This window comes from Phyllostomus discolor, chromosome 9 (assembly GCF_004126475.2).
Source record: "Phyllostomus discolor isolate MPI-MPIP mPhyDis1 chromosome 9, mPhyDis1.pri.v3, whole genome shotgun sequence".
Taxonomy (NCBI): Eukaryota; Metazoa; Chordata; class Mammalia; order Chiroptera; family Phyllostomidae; genus Phyllostomus; species Phyllostomus discolor.
Window position 1 is genome coordinate 41573460 of NC_040911.2, and position 17774 is coordinate 41591233.

Sequence of the window (17774 nt, forward strand, 5' to 3'; positions counted from 1 at the left end):
TCATCCTGCACGATTCCTCCTTAGCTTTTGTATTTTCCCAGCTAGAGCTTTCAAGCTTCCTATTTATAAATTTATTTTCAGTATACTGAGTGGTGACAAAGATTTGCATTTACCAGCATACTTTCAGTGTATAGAGAAGTCATTTAAAGACTGAGATAATATATCAAGGAAAAAAATAAAACTTGACAATAAGGGAAGATGAGAAAAAAGAGCTTCCTTAACTATGGTTCTGACAGCTACAATGTTTTATTTAAACTTATTCACTTTCTTGAAAAGATGTTCTCATATCCCTGTTTGATTTATACAAATATCTATAGGTAAAAGAATTGTAAAAAGTTCCCATATTTTTAACATTTTGAATTTTTTTGTGGAACTGCTACAGAAAAAGTGTAATTTTTCCTCTTGTAGGAAATTAAAATATAATGTGTGAATATCTTTTAAAAAAGATGAAGTCAATTACTTTTAGATTTATTTTGACCCTGTTGCATATTAATAAAATAGGTAGCAAAGTTATATCAGATAATTACTAGAAGTTATTCACTGCTAAACATAGCAGTCAGCATTGGAAGGCAACCAATTTAATGGGAAACAATACTTCAAGTTATTTTAAAAAGATATTATAGAATTTTTCATTTCATTGACAGTTGTAGTGACATTTACAAAGCTTAAAATTGAATTATGCCAGCTCTGCCTACACATTTGTAATAATCCAAGGGAAGGCTAAGTCACAGGTGACAAATTCTCTTTCCAGTATGGTGTGAAGTAATGTCAGGTGCCATCTCCTATTGACTTGGCTCTCCTAATCAAGTGGTGAGTTCTATTGTCTAACTTTCATTTGAGCTATTAAACACAAATGAAAACGTTTATTAGATAAGTTGGTTAATGTCACTTGCTATTTGCCAGCCATTGCTCAAAACATTTCACATATATTTACTCATTTGTTCCCTACAAATAACAGGTTCCCATTTTACAGATGCAAAAATTGAGACAAAGAGAATCAAAGTAATTTGGCCAAATTTACAGAATAGGTAGCAGAGAAAGGTATTGATTTCTGGAATCTGTACTTTTAATCACTATACTTCATTGGTTCCTTTTTAAAAAATTAGCCTTATAGGAGTTTTATTTAATTTTCATGTGTTCTACATGTAGTACCATGTTTTTGTCCCAGAATATTATTTAATATGTCTTAACTTCAGCTTGCCTCTATAACTGATTCACAGTTTTGTGGCACTTCACTTCATATTAGTGTAAGGCACAATATAGCCAATGCCTATTCTTGAGCTTTGCTGTTAAAGCAAAGGACCAATGTGTCATCTAGGATTGCATGTAGCTGTCAGTGACAGAGAGCCACAAATGACAGTGGATTAAATAAAATGCTTACTTCTCACTCACAACAAAGATGCCTGGAGGTTTGCAATCTAGCAAGTGGTTTCCTCAGCCAAGTGGCTTTTGTCTTGTGGTCCAGGGTGGTGCTCAGGTTCCAGCCATCACTGGCAAAATAATTGGGTGGGGGGGGGGGAGGGCAATAAATGGCATTTCTTGGAAGCTTTACATTCCACTTCTGTTTGAATTCTGTTGTGCACAAATTAGTCACATGGACACGCAGAGCTTCAAGGGAGGCTGGTAAATGTAGTATTGATTTACACAGGCATGTGTCCAGTTAGAACTGGAGTTTCTATTAACAGGAGATAAGGACAAATGGAGAACAGGTATTAAAGGGTGCTAAGTAATTGCTGGCACATCCAGAGCATAACTGTGAGTTTTTATTTGTACATTGGATACTACTGAATTCTACAAATTTATCTAATAACTAAATTCATTAACTTGGCTTTCTCTTCTCAAACACTTAATCAGTTCCTTGGTTATATCTCCAACATTCTATGTCTTAAACCCCAGTGCACTTAAAAGACAATGCAAGACACAAACTCTCAGTGTGATTATTATTCTCCCTCCCAAAGACTGTTAGTCTCTTATTATTTTCCCTACAAGTCTTTTCCACTGTGCTTTTAAATGTGGGAAGATTACATTATATTGCAGTGCTTTCTGCCTCTCCTTCATGCCTGAAGCTAACACTGCTTTGACACCAAAACATCCCTTAAAGAACTTTTGAGGGGCCATTCTTTCTCCTCTTTCCACTGAGTCACAGAGAAGTCAAGATGTTCCTCCCTTGCATTTACCCCTTTGTACTATCAGATAACTATACATCCCAGTCTGCAAAGCCCAGTGCTATGCTCCACTCACCTTCCAGGTAACCTTACACCTTCCTCAGAAACTCACTCTTCTACTCTCTGCTTCTCCCTATTATGTCTCCAGAGTGCCTCCTGGCTTCTCAGAGTATTTTAGACATTGAAGTCATGGGAGTAGTGTTAAACTAGGAAGGTGTTAGAAAATTATGCAGTTCAGGTAAGAGATGTAAATAATGTTAGTCTAATAAATATGCACTTCTTTTTTAATCTTTTTTTATTTTACTTTAAGTATATTGTATTGATTATGTTATTATAGTTGTCCCACTTTTCTCCCCTCTGCTCCCCTCTGCCCAGTACTGCTCTTCCCTCCAGCAATTCCCTCCTTAGTCCATGTTCATGGGTCATGCACTAAAGTTCTTTAACTTCCCTATTTCCTATACTTTTCTTAACATCTCCTTGTCTATTTTGTATCTGCCAATTATGAGTTTCAATTCTTCCACTTTTTCCCTCATTTCCCCCCTTCTCCCTCCCAGCTGATAACCCTTCAAAGGATCTCCATACCTATGATTTTGTTGTTCCTGTTATGGTTGTTTGCTTGGTTATATATATATATATATATATATATATATATATATATATATATATATTATATTCAGTTGTTGATAGCTGTGAATTTGTTAACCTTTTCAGTGTTTCATAGTTTTGATTTTCTTTGCTTTAAATAAGTCCCTTTAATATTTCATGTAATAATGGCTTGGTGATGATGGTCCTTTAGCTTTACCTTGTGCGGAAAGCACTTTATCTGCCCTTCCATTCTAAATGATAGCTTTGCTGGATAGAGTAATGTAGGTTGAAGATCCTTGTTTTATTTTATTTTTTTTCATCACGTTGAATACTTCTTGCCAGTCCCTTATTGCCTGAAAAGTTTCTTTTGAGAAATCAGCTGATAATCTTATGGGTACTCCTTTATAGGTAAGTCTCTGCTTTTCTCTTGCTGCTTTTAAGATTCTCTCTTTATCTTTAACCTTTGGCATTTTAATTTTGATCTGTCTTGGTGTGGTCCTCTTTGGGTCCAACTTGCTTGGGATTCTCTGTGCTTCCTGGACTTGCATGTCTGTTTCATTTGCCAAATTAAGGAAGTTTTCTTTCATTATTTTTTCAAATACGTTTTTATTTTCTTCCTCTTCCTTTTCTCCTTTTGGCATCCCTATAATTTGAATGTTGGCACATTTGTAGATATCCCAGAGTCTTCTTATACCATCCTCATTTTTTTTTTTGAATTCTTGTTTCTTCATTTTGTTCTGGTTGAATGATTTGGATGTTCCAAATCACTGATTTAAACTCCAGCTTCCTTCCCTTCACTATTTGTTCCCTGTAGATTTTTCTTTATTTCACTTAGTGTAACTTTCATTTCCTTCTTTATGTTGTTGCCATACTCAATGAATTATCTGAGCATCCTGATAGCATTTTGAACTCTGTATCTGATAGGTTGGCTATCTCCATTTTGTTTAGTTCTTTTTTTTGGGGGGGGTTGTTCTGTTCTTTCATTTGGGCCATCTTTCTTTGTTGCCTCCCTGTGTTTGTTTCTGTGTATTAGGTAGAGCTGCTTTGACTCCCTGTAAACTACCTGTAAAATGTGTGAGGTGGAGCCTTAGGTAATTGCTAGTGTAGGGCAACCTGCTTCACCACTTTGTGGCTCTGTGTGGCCAGAGGGCTTAGAGAAGGGGTCTGTGCTGCAGCCTGGCTTCAAGGGGTTTTCTCAGCAGTTGCCTCATTTCCAGTCCCTTCACCCACTCCCCCTTCTAGTTGTTGCCCTGGTGTTGAACCCCATAGTAGGTAGGTTTGTATATATTTTAAGACTATGTGGACCCTTTAAGCAGTTTTCTAAAAATGTGTCAGTTTCTTCTGCTGCCCATATCCCCACTGATTTTTACAGCCAGAAGTTATGGGGGATTTATCTTCCTGGCACTGGAACTGTGGGCTGTGTGGTCTGCCCTGGGGCTGGGATCACTTGCTCCAAATGTATCCTTCCTGATTTTTGTCCACCACACATGCATGTGGGACTTCCCATGCCTGTTCTGCCACTGCCACCTCTCTGCACTGCACCATGCACCCTTGCCTCTCCACTCTGTCTCTGAATCTCTGCTTCTCCTAACCATCTGGATGAATGTGGCTGCTTTAAATCCTTGGTTGTCTGACTTCTACAGTTCACTGTCAGAATTTTCCGACAGTTCCAAGTGTTGTTTTGGGATTTAGTTGCAAGTCCTTTCGGTGGTGCATGAGGAGGTGAAGCATGTCTACCTACACCTCCATCTTGACTGGAAGTCAATAAGTACTTCTTATAAACTAGCCTTGGAAAGTTCCATGTTCTAGCTTGTAGACCTGTAATAAATGCATTTGTTCTTTAACAAAAGAACAAGACTTAATTTTTTGAAAACTAAAACTATAGACCCTTAGAAACTTCGCAGCTGGATACCATTCCTCTAGCAACAAACAGACTACTCTTACATGAATGATCTGAATCTCTGATGCATAGAAGCAGTCATGCAGTTTCAGATAAGGGATTTCCAGACACAGCATTCTATATTTATCTTAACATTATTATTATTCAATAAAACATAGCCCTGAATCTACTTTGCTGTCTAGAAATTATATAAACTCTTTACACACAGATTTGCTTTACTTTGAGCCAAACACTACTTGATAAAATTATCTAATCTCCTCAATTCCTTACTCCCAACCTCAATTTCTATAATAACCATATCTATTTCTCTGGGGGAGGCATTCTGATTTTATAGGGTGTCTTCTGTTATTGTCATAAGGCAATAAGCCCTATTTTTAATCCCAGGAGTCCCAGGAGTCATCAGACAGGCTATTATAAGCCGTAGCATGGTGCTAGAATCCTGAAATCAATAAGATGTCATAGATTTTGTAAGCTAATCCTATTTAGTTAAAATAAGACCCAATGTGGTCATTGCTAATAATCTGGCAAGTCCCAGTGTGAGTAAAAGTTTCCAGGCAAGAAATATAAATACAGAGGAAGGAAGGTACAATGGTAAGTACTTCAAGTTGGGTGTTACATAGATATGGATTTCTGTCTTGGCTCTAGTCATTAATATGATATGCCATTGGTTGTCAATTCATCTCTTAAACTTTGTTTCTCTTCTCTAATGTAGGCACTAACAACACTTACAACATTGTTGTCTGAATAAAATGTAACTTATCCACCAAAGTGCTTGGCAGGTGATACACTTTCAATTAGTGATAGGTATAGTTTTGTACAAAGCACTTCCTTTATAGTTAAAGATAAATGGACTCAAATCTCCACATTTCTATTTATAGCTTTTAAAAATATTTTAGGCAATTTATCTCACTTTGCCTCATACACAAAATGGAAAGAAGAATGCAAATCAACAGACTTGTATTATGAAGTATGATAACATAATAAACATATCTAATATAGTATCTGGTAAGCAGTAGGCAATCCATTAATGTTATTTTCTTTTTCTTTCTACTCTTGTTTTATAGTTATACTTTGAGAAATATGATAATTGAAAAGAGTATAATTTGAAAATAATAATATTTTGATTAATCTTTATATGTTGTATTCGAGTAGGTTTGTTTCCCTGCTCCTTCCCGCATATTATATCCCTAGCTGTCATCTGGGGCAGGTGCTATTGCTATAGCTGAGCAGCCATGATGCATGCAAACCATTTCCTGACCCAGTGTTCTGATAACCACACACATGTGTGTATGTTGGGGGTAGTGGTGATGGTGATATTCTCCTAGCAATTCCAAATATTATCTGATCTCTCTTCAGCAAGCAAAGACAGATATATTAACCATTACAAATGTTTAAATAGCTTTCTACTTGGGTTCTGGTAATAAATATAAAATATAAAGCCACAGATAGAAGATTGGACACAACATCCTAGTCAACTTCTTTTGCCCTTTGGACCAGCTAGAATTGTAGACTCTTACCTATGATATTCTACATGAATATCTTCTTCCTCTTTTTATATCATTTATTTCATATACCCTGACTTTCCATAGTCCAAGTGACTCAAGACCCCTAACCCCAAATGTATAAAGGTTCAAATGCTCTCTTCTGTGTTATACATACTCTGGCATCTTCTGTGATCCAAAGTTATCTGTTTGTGTGTGTGCAGCCATAATATATAACCTGAAATTAACATTTATTATGTTAAAGCATCTTCAAAGAGATTTTATTTTAAAGTTGGAGAAAAGGTGTCAACGTCCTTTTTGCAAAGAGAAATCTTATCTATATTTGTGCTTGAAAGTTTCTTTTCCATCCTTAGGTTTCTTCATTCTACTTTGTTTTGTATCTGAAACTAACACCTCTGTTAAAAAGCAAGAAAAAAAACAGATGTAGGACAGTGAATTACTGAGGTCATTCATTTTTAATTTGTAGGGCTAATTCTGATTCCACTGTATCTTCAGATACCAAAGAAATTATGTATAACAAGAAAAAAGTGGGCATAGTACTATATATCTATTGTAAAGGAGTCATTCCTGATTCAGAACAATCAATGAAGTGTGCAAGTGAGGATTTGTCTGATTATTTCTATTATGGTTGATGGAACATCCTTATTTTATACTCTAGCCTGTACAATATTTTTCCAAGAAGTCATTCTTCATAAATCCATTGATTCTGGGAATATTTCTACAAGTAATCCTTAATCAGGAACATTCTAGAGACATCCTTAATCTGGGATCACTTTACCGTTTTAATTTTAGAAATTTTGTAACACAGGTATTTCAAACTTTGAATGATACAAAGTCATAGGACCCTGGGTATTCTCTCTTCTATTCCTATTGGTCAAGGTGACTGATGTTACGAGATCATAATCCTGCTTATCCTTTGGGACCACTTTAAACTTAATTCCTGGCCTCAAGTTCTTCAGAAAACCCAAATAAATTTAAGGTTTGTTGCAAACCTACATGAAGCCTAATTAAGATTTAAATTCTTAGGTCCTGACTGGTCCAGCTCAATTGGTTGGGCATCAGCTCGAAAAGTGAAAGGTTGCCAGTTTGATTCCCCTTCTGTGCAAGTTCAGTGTCAGGTCGAGGCCTACACAAGAGGCAACTAATCAATATTTCTCTCTCACATTGATGTTTCTCTCCTTCTCTTTCTTCAAGAAAGATTTAAATTCTCAGGGAAGACTTTTTACCCTGAAATCAACAATAAGACTTTAGTTTCCCTAGTGGGTGGGTGGTGTTTTCTTCCCTCTTCTCCTACAAACTTACACATGACCCTTTGTGTTTCTGGCTATATTGGGAAAGAAGGCTGAGAGGGAGGAGTTGTTCTATTAATTTCCCAAGCACAGGCTGCCTCTGTGCTTTCAAACCCAGAAAATGAGGAAGACCTAAATTTGACTTTATTTGGTTTAACAAATGACTCCAAGTGTATATTAGCTCTATTACTTCACTTAATTCTGTGTTCCCACAATCGTTATATATTTGTTTTTACTTTAAGTTCCTTTTATTTCAGCTTGCAAATCCATGAATGAAGATTTTCTTACAAATACTTACTTAGCAATGTATAAAAAATGAACATCTGGATTTCTGCACTCCAGTTTGGTGGAAATTCCTATTTTCCTTCTTCATTCTTGATCTTTACATGTATTCATAGAGGAGATTTTACAAATGCAAGTTTTGGAAAAAAGCAACTCTCTTTATTCAATGAGTTGAATTAAGGCTACCTTTCATAATATAATAAGATTGCTTTTTTGAGTGTGAAAGGAAGGGAAATAATTTCTTCACCTTTTCTATTTAAACTTATTCTTTCTTTTTCTTCTTTCTTTTTTCTTCCTCTAAATATTGAGTTTTAGTACATACTATATCCCTGTACTTTTGAAAAAATGTTATTCAGTGATTTCTATTTTAGAATATTTAAAGATTGTTATTAACCAAAGTCTTGCTGGTTTATCTATTTTTGCCTTGTTTTTATCACTATGTTCATAATAACTCACAATTTCATTCACATTATTATTGTTTAATGTCTTAGTTTATGAATAGCCTATAAAAACAAACAAAATATAACCAATTTTACAGGCACAACTATTTATTTGAAATATTTTGTAGTGTTATGGTTAGAAGCAACACATTACCAGATTACATAAATTTTAATTTAAACCTAAGGAAAATAATTATACATTGAAGCAAATTTATAGATTATATAAACAAGAAGGAATAAAAATATCCCATAAGACTTAACTTCAGGTATTACTAATTTTGTGTATGTGTGTTTCTTATTTTGAAACAAATTTTCATTTTAAATGTTGGAATAATTTAGTATATGCCCTTTTTTGCTTGCTTTTTAAAAAATCTATCTATGCAATGATATTGAATATTCATTTCAGCCTTGGTTAAATTTGCTGCATAGTTTGCTATTACATGTATGTAATACTTTCTTTTGACAGAACTCCTTTTGTTGAAGATTTACAGTTATCAGTTATTTTGTATTTTAGATATTACTGATACAAGAATTATTTTTGTACTTAAATATATTTTATATGTCTATATTTTCTTAGAGTAAATATTAGGAACAGATTTCCTGGATCAAAGGAAATTTTATGTTTTTTTAATGTTTTTATAACTGTTAATATTCCCAGGAGGATAGTAGAATTTACACTTCCTGAAATACTAGTAATAATAAATATTAAGGTTAAATTTTTCTCCTCCAATATACCAATTATGTATATTATTACTCAGTACATTATTTTAGTAATTTACAAAAAAAACGAACTGTTGCAGAAGTGTCAAACTTACTTCCATAATATCACCTCTAAAGTTTTAGAGAATACTTTTGCACAAAGTGTTACTTCATATAAAGTCTTTTTTAGGTAAATAGCAGTTGAAAGAAGAGTGACACTCTTACTCTGTTTACAGATTTTTACATTGTTACATATCTTTTACTATGTTATGTTTTTGTGTGTAGTTTTCAAATGTACTCAGCTATCATTGCAGAGGCTTTATTCATTTTTTTCTACTTGGAATTTAGCAATTTAAAAAGTTCAAAATTTTGGTTTATACTGCTCTGTATGGTGTGACTCAGTGGATTGAATGCCAGCCTGTAAACCAAAGAGTCTCTGGTTTGATTTCCAGTCTAGGGCACGTGCCTGGGTTGTAGGCCAGGTCCTCAGTAGGGGGCATGTGAGACACAACCACACATGGATGTCTTTCTCCCTCTCTTTCTCTTTCCCTTCCTCTCTCTCTCTAGAAATAAATAAAATTTAAAAACAATTTCTTGGTGTACACTGATTTCTAAGTAATTTTTATAAGGTTCACCATTTCAGCACATTTTTGTTTACCCATGATGTAGCAATTAAAATTTCTGGCTCTTGAGTTTTGCCTGTGTTTTTACTTCTGTCTCAAATAATTACTGATTGTGGATCTTGAGAAAATTCCTGGACTTTTCTGTGCCTCACTGTCTGTGCATTTAGAATGAATACAGTAATAGTAATATACCACATATAGTCATTTGGATGAGTGGACTAGCTGACATGTGTAAAATTTTGAAAGTAGAGCAATTCCAGTCAAGGTGGAGGCATAGGTAGAAATGCTTCACTTCCTCGCACAACCAAAGGAAGGATAATGATCCATTTAAAAACAAAAAATAACCAGAACTGCCATAAAATCAAACTACAAGAAATTCTGACAACCAAGGAGTTAAAGAACAAACATTCATCCTGATCAGTAGGAGAGGAGGAGACGGGCAGCTGGAACAGAGAGTATGTGTGGTAAGGCAGCAGACTGCACAGTTGAGGTGGCACTTGGCTGACCTGCCTGTCACATGTTCACAGGTGGATAAGCAGGGAGGAACAACAAGGGAGCAAGAAAGACCTCGAATCTCATGGTTTCAGCACAGACTCAAAACCTCTGGCTATAAAATCCTGTGGGAATTGGGAAGGCAGGAAAAACTCCCAGCCTCATAGGAGAGGCCGCTGTAGAGGCCCACGAGGTCCTAGAATGTACACAAACCCATCTATCTGGGAATTGACAAGATACAATTTGCTTGTGGGGAGCAAGAGAAGTGACAGAAGTGGGGAGAGAGCCAATCAAGCAGCATTGTTCCCTCTCTACCCCTCCCCCACAGACATCACCACAACGCAGCAAAGATGGTTGCCCCACCCTGGTGAATACCTAAGGTTCTGCCCCTTACAATGTAACAAGTGCACTGAGACAAAGTAATGTGGCCTAAATGAGAGAACAGATCAAAACTCCAGAAAAAGAACTAGGCGATGAGGTGATAGACAACTTATCAGAGTTCAAAACACCAGTAATCGATGCTCACAGAAATTCATGAGTTCATTCACAAAATGAAGGAAGAAATGAAGGCTATACAAGTGAAATAGAAGATAATATACATGGAACCAACAGTGAAGGGAAGGAAACTGGGACGCAAATCAATGATTTGGAACAAAAGGAGAAAATAAAGATCCAACTGGAACAAAATGAAGAAATAAGAATCCAAAAAGTGAGGAGAGACTTAGGAACCTCTGGGACAACTTTAAATGCTTCAGTATCTGAATCATAGGGGTGCCAGAAGGAGAAGAGGAAGAGCAAGAAATTGAAAACTTATCTGAACAAATAATGAAGGAAAACTTCTCCAGTCTAGCAAAGGAAATAGACTTCTAGGAAGTCCAGAGAGCTCAGAGAGTCCCAAGGAAGTTGGACCCAAGGAAGCACATACCAAGGCACATCATAATTACCTTACCCAAGATTAAAGATAAGGAGAGAATCTTAAAAGTAGCAAGAGAAAAGGAGATAGTTACCTACAAAGGAATACCCATAAGACTATCAGCTGATTTCTCAAAGGAAACCTTGCACTCAAGAAGAGGCTGGAAAGAAATATTCAAAGTCATGAAAGGCAAGGACCTATATCCAAGATTACTCTATCCAGCAAAGCTATCATTTAGAATGGAAAGGCAGATAAAGTGTTTCCCAGATAAGGTCAAGTTAAAGGAGTTCATCATCACCAAGCTCTTATTATATGAAATGTTAAAGAGACTTATCTAAGAAACAGAAGATCAAAAATAAGAACAGGAAAATGACAATAAAATCACAAGTATCAACAACTAAACCTAAAAAATGAACTAAGCAAACAACTAGAACAGGAACAGAATCACAGAAATGGAGATCACATGGGGGTTTATCAGCTGGGAAGGGAGAGTGGGGAGAATGGGAAGAAAAGGCACAGGGAAAAAGAAGCATAATTAGTAGGCATAAAAAGGCAGCGGGGGTTAAGAATAGTATAAGAAATGGAGAAACCAAAGAACTTATATGCACAACCCATGGACATGAACTAAGGAGGGGGAAATGCTGGAGGGTGGGGATTGCAGGGCAGAGGGGGCTAAAGCAGAGAAAAAAAATTGAGACAACTGTAATAGCACAGGCATGATAGCATCAATAAAATATACTTAAAAATTGAAAGGAATACCTGATACGTTAGCTGTTATTGTTACTGCTGTATAGAGGATTAAAAATTTTAATTTAAAATGTAAAATATAAATGTTTCACTCACCCCTCCCACTTTGGGGTTCTGAATAATTATATGCATAAGACTTATAGAATGATCATTTTATTGATGTAAGTACCATATATAACAATGGAAAATACTGGCAAAAGCTGGCTAAAAACATCTTGGCTTTAACTTAAAGATGAAGCAAAACTAGGAGTAGATTTGTCTTTCTTTCAATATTCTTAGAAGTATATAAATAGATGAAAGAGGGAGTGGAGAAAGAGGAGGGGGGAATGGGAACTGTCACTTTTCAAAGCAGATTTAGGATCTTAAATTACATTACTGAGAATGACGCCCACACAATCACAAACGAAAACATCCAGAACAGCAGTGACAGAAAGTTCAGGAAAAACCAAGCATGAGAGAAATGAGAGAATCCTTTTATAGAATGGTATCTGAACCACTAGTGGCATAACCCAGTGGTGAATATGTCAAATTCCTCTCAATAAGACGGGCCACTATAGCCCTGGGAAGGTGCAAATAGGTGTATATAGAGAGAGGCTGTATGTACTCTCTCCAATATAGATTCAAGAAGTCTAGAAAAGTTCTTTCCTCTGTAGTTCGAAGCTAAAACATGAGAAGGGCTGTTTGCCTCACTTTCCTCCACTATAAGAATTTAAAATTAGGTTTAAAAAATTATAATGCCATGAAAGTCATGGCATAGCCATAACAGAGTTTTACCATCCACAGTGTAAACACAGCAGAAACTCTGTTTTCTGTGCTGAGACAGTACGAAAAGCCATGAATGATGCATGGCTGAGAATGATGTTGCCCCATGACTTTTGTGTAGCTTCAAGTTTGTGGGCATTTAATTTCTGCTGCCATGGAAACTGTCCTGACCAACACAGACTCTGTGGTTTCCTGCAGGCAAAGTGACACCATATCTAAGAAAAGTGATACTGTCTCAATTACCATCAATCAATATTTATTGAACTCTAGCAGCCTGCCTCGAACAGCATTAAGATCTTGCACTGAGATTTGCCCCCAGCTTGCACATGGTTGAACTGAGACCCAGAAGGTCAGACAGGTAAAGCAGAGTGTCTCCAGAATATAGCCAAGAAATAAGGCTATAAATTCTACAGAATCAGGGCTTTAGTGATTGAATCACTAGGGTCTTGGTGAAAATTTAAAAACACTCTAAATGTCAAGATGTGAACCAAAGCAATTCAGTTTCCATCAGAAATAGTAACATTGGAATTAGATACTTTCAAAATACACATTTGACAGATTCATTTTTCTTAATGTTCTTTCTAGTCTTCTCTACTGTTTGATACTTTAGATTTTTTTGCAAATATCCTTTAGTATTTCTGTAATCTTCATTATTTACCAAGTGTTTTACAGAACCACTCAGCTTGAAACATGTACACGTCAGGGTAAAATTTCTGGATCAACTCATTCTGTTGGGATTTGTGTCTTAATTATTTTGTCTCTGTCATAAGCCATTTAGCCACCTCTTCACCCTCTATTTCTGTGCATGGCAAGTTTGCTGGAACAAAAGATCCCTAGGCAGCATCAGATGTGCCCTTTAATCTTTCCTAAAGTTTCCTCTTTTCTAACTTATAATAGCTGTTAGAGTTCACATATCTTGGCCCTATTGCTTTTTCTATTTCTTCTCCTAGGAGCAAACAAAAGCTAAAATGAAATAGAGTCAAAACCCAATATCATGCTCTTCCCACACACTGCTCCTCTTGTCTAGAAATTTTGTTGCTGTTACAAACTTTATCTACTTGGTCCTGACTATTATTCTGTGGATTAAAATGCCACCTCCGCACTGAAGCTTTCCTCCACTTCCTAATATCTAGTTAAGGTGCACTCTTCATTTATACTACACTTAAAATAATAATTTAGTTATAACATTTAACCCTTTATATCTTATTTAAATGCTTTTTCTCTTCATTTCCCTGAGAGCTCCTTGACCGAAGTGGTTACATTTCATAAATCAAGGTATTATTTTGCTTTAAACTCAGTGATTGGTACAGTACAGATAGTTTATTGACATGATGACCAATAAAATAAAAAAAATTAACAAAGAAAAACCCACTCTCTGCAACCTTACTGTTTTGTTCCTTCAGAGTGCTGTATCGCTTTACATCGATAATTTACTAGAGAACAGGAAGTGGAGTTAAAAATGTCACTCTTGCTGACATAGGTCAGTTTATGATAACATACAGAACCAATGTTAGTTGATATTAATTTATATCATCAGTTTACAAAGTTGAGTTAAAATTGTTATTCACTAGGTAATTCCTTGATGATCCAACAAATGGCTCAGTGACTCTAGTTCCCAGCAACCAACAGTGACATTTGCAGAACCTGTGAAATATCACTGCTGCCCTTCAGTTTTATGAAGAAATAAACGTTTTGTCACTGGAGAAGAGTTAATATTTTGAAGCATTCTCCTAGCATCTAAAGGACTACACCCTTAGTTTCTCTCCATGGTGGGCTCATAGGTTGGTTTTTAAAACCTACTTGTCTTTTCAGTTTTTCAAAGGAGGAGACTGAAGAAAGAGCTGCACATGTGTTCATGTGTGGAAACATTAACATTTTAAGGCTGTTATCACATTATCTGTTAGTATTTCATTGGCATCATCCTCAATTCATTCATGTTTTTTTTAAAAACCCACTTTATTACAGTATGATTGATATATAAAATCTGTGTTTATTTTCCATATATAAGTGAGATCATGCAGTATTTGTCTTTCTGTGTCTGGCTTATGTCACTCAGCATGATGTTTTCTTCCAAGTACATTTATGTTGTCACAAGTGGCAGTATTTCCTTCTTTTGTTTAAGAACAGATAATATTCCATTGTATGTATATACCACATTTTTACCCACTCAGTTGTCTATGGACATTTAAGCTGTTTCCATATCTTGGCTCAATCGAGATGGGAGTACAGTTGTCTCATTGAGATCTTGATTTCAATTCCTTTATTACCATCTTATTCTGACTAGAACAGGAAAGGCAGAATGCTTGAAATATTTTTTTCTCAGTTTTAAATTATGTATTTTTCAACTTGGGAACATTGGAATCAAAAAGACAGACAACACAGAAAAAGGCAGCTTCCTCCATACACGTTGGCACTTCAGTTGGTGGTGCTATTGCCAGGACTGGTGGAAAAGCGTAGTAGGAAAAAACTTAGCTTTTCAAAACATGTTGTATATAATTGTGTCATCTATTTGTGAAGTGTCATGATACTATAACATAGCAACTACATTTAATATATTCTAATGTAAAATTTACACAATTTCAAAGTTAAACATAATGGGAAGAACTTGCTGTATTGGTTTATATATACACTGTTTTTATCCTTCACCTGTTAACTTGATAGCTCATAACTTGCTGATAAGAAATAAAGTTAGCACTCAGACAAAAATCAGAATTAGATGTTAAACCTCCATTTCTAATACGTTGCTTAGTTACCGAGCCATGCTTTTTTCACTATATATTTGTGCCACAATCATTAGCTCTGGCATTTACATTTGTACATTTGTAAGCCAACTTTTGTTTTGGTCATTTTTATAATAGTGCTAAAATATTCAGAACACTGCATTAAGTCAAATGATATCAAGCTCCTAAATGTTACCCTTTAATTTAAAAAATCTTACTCATTAAAGAAAAAGAATGTCTTAGCAAAATTTAAAGGCAGAGAACCAATGTTCTTAAATGTTGCATTTTTAAATCCTAAATGAAAGATAGCATTTAAGATATAGCTACTGTCTCATAAATGTAGTCTTTCAGATCACTATATTCTGGTTAAATATCTTCAAGCACTTTGAAACATATGGTTGCTAAATGACTATAGTTTTGAACATATTGAAAGCATTGTTCACCATACTTTATCATTAGGTTCCACTATGTTTTTTTTTTATTATTGTTGTTCAATTACAGTTGTCTGTATTTGCCCCACACCCCAGTCCACTATGTTTTAATGCCATGAAGATCCAGCTTCTTCTTTCTCCAAAGCCTGGCAAAAGATTCATTAAGGAGCCCTTTCTTTCAATGCATTTGTTCTCTTTCATCTTCCTGCTGGCCTTAGGTGGCATTCAGAATTTGATGATTTAAACAAAGGATTGTGTTTTTCTTTTTTCCTCCCTTCCTAAACTGAATGTGAAGCAAGCGTAACTATTTTAGGAAATGCAGAGAATTAATTTAAAATTATTATTAATAGCACAAGCCAAAGGGGAAAAATATAATGGTTGCACTCAGAGGATAGTCAAGGTCCAAAGTCATCTAGCTGTGACTCGCAATCAATGGTTTAATTGACAGAGGATAAGAGACACTTTTATATGACACTGCATATAAAATAGAAGTTTATAGGTGAAAACTGTCAGTTTTCACCTATAAAACTAAGAAAAATTGAGAAAACATTGTATATGTCACTAAAATCTTGATAAATCTTAACAAAATGTAATATAAAAATAATCACATCTAAAAATGGTAAAATTTATTTAGAAAAATTTATTTATAACCCTCTATTCACTCAATCAACAAATGTTCAATTTTTGCCCATTATGTGTCAAAAATTGTTTTAAATACTGAATATAAAGTGCTGTGTGAGATGGACAAAACCCTCAACTCTGCAGAGCTTACCATATAGCTGTATTTTGTCAGTGTTTAGGTTTTCACAGTTGGCTTTCTAAAGATACCTGTGGTCTAAGATTTAAAGGGAACATTGACCTACGTCCAATTTACTTTTTATCATTTTTTTAAAGATTTTATTTATTTATTTTTAGAGAGGGAAGGGAGGGAGGGAGAGAGAGAGAGAGAAACATCAATGTGCGGTTGCTGGGGGTTATGGCCTGCAACCCAGGAATGTACCCTGGCTGGGAATCTAACCTGGGACACTTTGGTTCCCAGCCCGCACTCAATCCACTGAGCTACGTCAGCCAGGGCTCTTTTTATCATTTTTCAATAATCTTTTGTTATCCCTTCTCCACGCCAAGAAGAATTCCCTTTATATTGTTCAGCAGAATATTTATTCTGGATTTAAGAAATGAGAAAAACATCTGCAGAAAAAAAGGAATAAGAAAATTGTAGTCATATTACATTTAACTTAATATCAAGGAATCTAAATGATGAATGTGTTTTCATTGATCTCTGCTTTAAATTCCTAAAATTTCTTTAAATTCTCCTAAAATAATCAAAGTTAATGTTAAGATTTCTCTGAGGGAAAAAAAAGACCCTGCTTCTAACTGTTTTTAAATAAGATTCTTAATAAAAAAGAACTAAACACCAGAACAGGATGTCTGACAAACGTCCATTCTTGTTTAGTTTCTAAGTATCTCTAGTGTTAAAAAACTCATTACTTTTCCTTTTTTCAACACTTTTTGGAGTCTATTTTTTTTAACAGTGCTCCTGCTGTTATGGACACTATTAAGGGATTTATAGGCAGATGAACTAATAAATAAAGAAAATTATAATAACACCACACATAGTAATCTCATGATATTTGCTTAGATTATTCAGTAGAATATGAAAGAAATACATGTCCTCAAGACAGTCTTAATCTAGAGAACTGAGATGTGTATGCTAAAAAGGTATAAGACCCCGTATGTTCTGTGACAGTAGGAGAGATAATTAGTGGTGATTATAGTAGGTTACCGTGACCTCCCTGATTCTTAAGGGCTAGATAAGTATTAAACTGGTAGATCTTAGAGGACAAATTTGGGTAGAAACAGGAAACTTAGAACATAATATTTGTTCAAGAGCAATAAGGAGAATGGTTTAGCATATGATGGGCAGCCGAGATGGGAGGATAAGTTTTAGACATCAGTTTATAGGTGCTATTAAACTTAAACCTGGAGATGATAGAGAACTGATGACAGTTGTTGAAAGCAGAATGATGAATAGGTCTATAATATAAATTAGTACAGATCTGCACAAAAGTCTGGGTTGTAGCTCATAAATCTAAGGGAGGATGACGCTAGTGGAAATTATATATGTGTTATATTCACATACATATTAGGTAGGAAATAAAATGTAATGACTAATTTGGTAAAGAGTGAGTTTTGAGACTGGTCAACTGAGCATATTAATGAGCTT